The following is a 6,573-nucleotide window of genomic DNA, read 5'->3' on the forward strand; positions in this document are numbered from 1 at the left end:
GCTAATATTATTCTAGAAACAAAAATGACGAATGAGTTGCCTTGATATAACCAATTTCACACCCAAAAAGTAAAGAGTGACTGAAGAGTCAACGCGGATGGATCTGAAATGAGTTCAAGCAGAATAACTGGTGGAAAATTTCCAAAAATTGCCAATGCGTTTTGCTCAAACAGCCGTCGCCTTCTGAATAGAGACAAACTAGTGGCATTATTTTGCCTGGTTTTTGGCGGCTTCTAAATATACAACAGAAAGAGTTCGTAAATATAAGAATGGAAAACCACAGAAGGATAGCTAGCACTCATATTATGCTGTTCAAAGACATTTCAGATCAAAATTGGTAATTACTGTTTAATCTGCAATCAAAGCGCTTTTTTCATCCACTCAAATAAAAATTGATTACTTTTGTGCAAGAGTTGGACACAAAGTTGACCATTGAGAAAGAAGATGCCCTCAAGAAACGAGATTTTATAAAAATGAAATTGTTGTATATATGTAAATTGCAATTATTTTCAAGGACTATAAATAAAAATGTGCAGTTATTTTTCCCGTGCACCTTCATCAAATATAAAAACATAAATTTTTGTTAAATACTATTGTATTTCCGTCAGTTTTATGAATAAATAAGCATTTATTTTGCATACACAGTTATGGAAACTCTTATTCTCATTATTCAAATTTTGGTTATACGTTTATGGTGTAAAGTTGAAAATGTTCTAGATTTTAATGAGAACCCTTGCTTTTTCGATTTCGAATTTTGAAAGACATTTTAGTCAAAAACCACAGGGGAAGGAGAGACGCTATTAGTTCGTTAAATGTTTCTAATCAAATTTAAAGATGGAAACTCAATAAAGAAACAAAAAACCCAGCTGGGGTTCAGTGCTCACAAATGCAAGCGTTGGGGGAGGAGTGCTAGAGTGAAGTACTAAGGAGGGGAGCTCAAGCGATTGGGGGGTAGGACAAGAGATCAGACAGGGTCCAAACCACCAGATGGAGGATGGTCGACTGGGATGTGAGTGGTGGTTATGAGGGGGTGATTGAGTAGGGGTGTTGACTTCGTCAAATTTTCAAGATTAAGAACCGCCCTTCACGCCATGAAGTTGCCTTCTATAAACTGTTTTAATTGAATTGCACTCTTAAGAGACTGTTTAGACAAAAAGCTCTAAGAGAACTTAATTCCATCCAAGCTTTGCTTGTTTGTCCCTTTAGGACAAAAAGTTAATCGTGTCGGTCGAAAGATCGGTCAAGCGAAAAAAAAATCAGAAAAAAGAGAACAAAACTTTGTTTGGGAGTAATTAAAACCCTTTAAATTGCTAATATTATTCTAGAAACAAAAATGATGAATGAGTGGCCTTGATGTAACCAATTTTACACCCAAAAAGTAAAGAGTGACTGAAGAGTGAACGCGGATGGATCTGAAATGAGTTCAAGCTGAATAATTGGTTCAAAACTTCCAAAAATTGCCAAAGCGTTTTGCTCAAACAGCCGTTGCCTTCTGCATAGAGACAAACTATTGTCAATATTTTGCCTGGTTTTTGGCGGCTTCTAAATATACAACAGAAATAGTTCGGAAATATAAGAATGGTAAACCACAGAAGGATAGCTAGCACTCATATTATGCTGTTCAAAGACATTTCAGATCAAAATTGGTAATTACTGTTTAATCTGCAATCAAAGCGCTTTTTTCATCCACTCAAATAAAAATTGATTACTTTTGTGCAAGAGTTGGACACAAAGTTGACCATTGAGAAAGAAGATGCCCTCAAGAAACGAGATTTTATAAAAATGAAATTGTTGTATATATGTAAATTGCAATTATTTTCAAGGACTATAAATAAAAATGTGCAGTTATTTTTCCCGTGCACCTTCGTCAAATATGAAAACATAAATTTTTGTTAAATACTATTATATTTCCTCAGTTTTATGAATAAAACTGCATTTAATTTTGCATACACAGTTATGGAAACTCTTATTCTCATTATTCAAATTTTGGTTATAAGTTTATGGTGTAAAATTGAAAATGTTCCAGATTTTGATGAGAACCCTTGCTTTTTCGATTTCGAATTTTGAAAGACATTTTGGTCAAAAACCACAGGGGAAGGAGAGACGCTATTAGTTCGTTAAATGTTTCTAATCAAATTTAAAGATGGAAACTCAATAAAGAAACGAAAAACCCAGCTGGGGTTCAGTGCTCACAAATGCAAGCGTTGGGGGAGGAGTGCTAGAGTGAAGTACTAGGGAGGGGAGCTCAAGCGATGGGGGGGGGGTAGGACAAGAGACCAGACAGGGTCCAAACCACCAGATGGAGGATGGTCGACTGGGGTCTGAGTGGTGGTTATGAGGGGGTGATTGAGTAGGGGATGTTAAATTCGTCAAATTTTCAAGATTAAGAACAGCCCATCACGCCATGAAATTGCCTTCTAAAAAGTGTTTTAATTGAATTGCACTCTTAAGAGACTGTTTAGACGTAAAGCTCTAAGAGAACCTAATTCCATCTAAGCGTTGCTTGTTTGTTTGTCCCTTTAGGACAAGAAGTTAATCGTGTCGGTCGAAAGATCGGTCAAGCGAAAAAAAATCAGAAAAAAGAGAACAAAACTTTGTTTGGGAGTAATTAAAACCCTTTAAATTGCTAATATTATTCTAGAAACAAAAATGACGAATGAGATGCCTTGATATAACCAATTTTACACCCAAAAAGTAAAGAGTGACTGAAGAGTCAACGCGGATGGATCTGAAATGAGTTCAAGCAGAATAACTGGTGGAAAATTTCCAAAAATTGCCAATGCGTTTTGCTCAAACAGCCGTCGCCTTCTGAATAGAGACAAACTAGTGGCATTATTTTGCCTGGTTTTTGGCGGCTTCTAAATATACAACAGAAAGAGTTCGTAAATATAAGAATGGAAAACCACAGAAGGATAGCTAGCACTCATATTATGCTGTTTAAAGACAGTTCAGATCAAATTTGGTAATTTCTGTTTAATCTGCAATCAAAGCGCTTTTTTCATCCACTCAAATTAAAATTGATTACTTTTGTGCGAGAGTTGGACACAAAGTTGACCATTGAGAAAGAAGATGCCCTCGAGAGACGAGTTTTTATAAAAATGGAATTGTTGTATTTATGTAAATTGCAACTATTTTGAAGGACAGTAGTAATATAGTGAGCTACACTCCCCGGGGGGGGTGAGGTCCCCCATGTATTAAGATAGGGTATAGCGTATTTTTCGGGATTTGGGACCTCCCTAACGTATTAAGATAGGGAATGAATTAGCATGTATTAAGATTAGGTATAGCGGTCTTAATGTATTAAGATTAGGTATAGGTTGCATGTATTAAGATTAGGAATAGAATCTCTATGTATTAAGATTAGGAATAGAATCTCCATGTATTAAGATTGGGCATAGCCGCCATGTATTAAGATTAGTTATAGCCGCCGACAGGTATTAAGATTAGTTATAGCCGCCGACATGTATTAAGATTAGTTATAGCCGCCGACATGTATTAAGATTAGTTATAGCCGCCGACATGTATTAAGATTAGTTATAGCCGTCGACATGTATTAAGAGTAGTATAGTCGGTGCAAATGTGGGGGGTAGGTTCGGAGACGCTCCTGATAGGCTGAAATTTTGAGGGGAAAAAATCAATGTTTGTGTAGTTATTAAGTGTTTACTTGAGAACAATAGAATTGGCGTGGGTAATTAATTGCTGTAATTATGTGAGGGGTTATTATGTGACAGGTTGAATTTTGTTTACAACTTTTATGTTATTAAATTGTGAAATTAATTGGTGGGGGTTTTCAATTACCCTAGTTATCTGAGGGGTAATTATGTGACATGTTGAATTTTTGTTTACAAATTTTAGGTCAATTGCAAAGATTGTTCCCCTAATTGTTTGAATCAATTGTGTAACAAATGTCTTTTGCGCGCTCATTAATTGGAAAAAGTCAAGATAGCAAGAGGTAGTTTTGATCTACCGTCCTCTGGGTTATGGGCCCAGCGCGCTCCCACTGCGCCATCTTGCTAATTACATGCATATATGCATTATTTTTTGTACATTATTTGAAAAAAGATGTTAAATAAAAGAAAAAAATGAATTAAAATAGTATAAAATGACAGACACAGTACAAATTATGAGCATCAAAATACAAAATTACTCAATCATTTACAATAAACTGTATAAATTTCAATGAACATCAAGGTACACTTAGCCGAGTGGTTAATAAAGTTCGATAAAAAAAGTTTAGAAAACTCACGAGAAACAGTTACGAGAAACATATACTATCGACTTTATTAACTTCAGCTTACTAAATACCAAAATGAACACTACTACATATAGTTACTTATAAAATTTAACACGTGTACATCATGAATATTGTTCAAGTTGGTTTGGAAAAACTTAAATAGTTGAAATGCTGCAAAAATTGCGTAGAATCCACACAAATTTTGCATCTTCTGAAGTGGTCGATGTATTATTTTTTGGTACTTTTTACCTAAAAATTTGTAATGTGTTACTGATCGAGCCAGAGAATCCGCATAATAGTAACTTCTGTTGAGTCGAGCAATCAATATCCAATGTTCACCGACTTCTTTACTCGAAGCAGTGTTAATGATTGCAAAGCTGAATTTGGGTAAATTTGGAATGAAATCTGCTGGAAACGATCCAATGTATTTGAATTTTAGCTCAGGAATGCGTTCAATAATTTGTTGAAGAGATTGATTATCCATGACAAATAATCTTCTGTTTCAATTCGCAAGCTCCGTTTGAACAGGGATTTCTCACATTACAATCAAGTTGAAATGATTCGTTCTTTTCAATAAAGCAACAATCTTTAGATTGGGGAAATTTACGTATCAGATCTCCTGTAGATTTACTTACTCTGTCTTCACTATTACCTGTGACATCGGGATGAAAGATAATAATGATGATTAAAAGTCCCAGGAATACTGCACAAATAAGGTATACATATAAGTTTGGAGTAGGTCTACCCCAATTTTCATCCATTCCCTATCTTGATATTATAGTGTGAAAAGGGTTGCAACTGGGCGATGAAAGTACATATCCAACAAATGTTCCAACGCAGAAGGCAATAATATAAAAACCATAAAAAATTGAGAAGAAAATTAAAAAATCTTGATTAATGCAGAGTTCTTCAGACATTCTTAGCAACTGTTCCAAACTGATCAATTTTAACTGTTGAGATCCGTTCTCCGAGAACAATTAACTCGGTAACATTGGTTAGCGGACGTTCAAAGAACATTTCTAAACGAAGACTTTCCCCACTGAGTTCAGGATAATGAACATTTTCACCAGCATCTTGGAGTGATGTGAGATCGAATACAAGCACATAATGATCTGTGAAGAAATCATTCGGTAACGCAGGAATTTCTTCGTTGAAGTTCATTGCCTTCATTGTTGTAACATAAGCTCTACAATTGTTGGTTGTATCAATTGAGACAACAGCTCTCCCCCCTCGAACAATTCTCAGCTCCCGCAGTCCAAACTTTCGATAATGAAAAGGATTTTCTTGAAAATGTCCGGTGAATGCTGAATTAGTGTTCATTGCTATTGCAATTCGTCTGATTGGGGCATTATTGAAAACATTTTCCTGAATAAATTGATTTTGTCCAGAAGGAATAATAAATGTTCGCGCAATTGTCTCCATAAAATTATAGCAAGCTGGTTGATGTGTTAGTTGATACTTGATTGTCTGGTGATAGACCTCATTAACGACAACACGTCTCGTAAAAAGTGAACAGTCAAGAACTCTAAGGGAAACATGTGGATTGTAGGAAATCATGTAAAAATTTGGTCTCGCTCGAATCAATTTGAGTCTAATTTTTGTATTTGGAAGTAATAATTTTTCACATTGAAATAAGTCGATTGCAAGTTTACCATATAAGGTAACCCCATCTTTCAACAAAAGCTCTTCTTCCCTATCTATGAACGGACTTTTTTCATAATCACTAGGATCTTTCTCAAATTCGTATCCATGACAAGCCAAAATTCCTTCATTATTCATTGTAGAAGCATTGAATTCATTGGATATCAGAGCTTTGTGGCCATAGAGTCCGTTAGAGTTGTACACTTGTTGATTGTTTAAATACACTTCGCAGTTGGAGAAAAGAGAGTGTAACAAGTTGTTGACATGAGTCAAATATTGTAAATCATCATCAGTGAAAGTCATACCCATATCTGGTTTTCCATGCTCCTCTTTTTTCATGAAATCGTCAAATAATCTTCCCTTTTGTAATCCAACTTTAATTTGTAAATGAATATCTCTCATATCGAGATAAATACTTCTATCTGTTTCAAATTCAAATTCAATGCTGCTTTCATCCAATGAAGTGCTGGGATAAACTTCTTGAATATGGGATGATTCAAATGGTTCCAAAACCGGAATTTTGTCAAAAATCTCCAAGCAAGAATTTGTAAAGTGTCCATATCGGAAATTACTGTCATTTGTTGATCTGGTATTCATTTTAGTTTGGTAAAAATATCCCTCCTAGTTCGACGACGTCGACTGATTTTTGGCGAGCGTTTTCGAATAATACGTCGTTTTCTAGGTTTTCCTCCTCCTAG

At 35.3% G+C, this 6,573-nt stretch overlaps 1 non-coding gene across 1 annotated transcript; it reads right to left on the bottom strand.

Annotated features, from left to right (window-relative positions):
- Nucleotides 1–3,943: 3,943 nt before the first annotated feature.
- Trnam-cau (transfer RNA methionine (anticodon CAU)) lies at nucleotides 3,944–4,015 on the bottom strand. The gene has a single exon. It is a non-coding gene; the product is annotated as a tRNA-Met (tRNA).
- Between the last annotated feature and the right edge of the window lie 2,558 nt (nucleotides 4,016–6,573).

Source organism: Convolutriloba macropyga, unplaced genomic scaffold (assembly GCF_964194025.1).
Source record: "Convolutriloba macropyga unplaced genomic scaffold, txConMacr16.3 SCAFFOLD_1180, whole genome shotgun sequence".
In the NCBI taxonomy this organism is placed as follows: Eukaryota; Metazoa; Xenacoelomorpha; order Acoela; family Convolutidae; genus Convolutriloba; species Convolutriloba macropyga.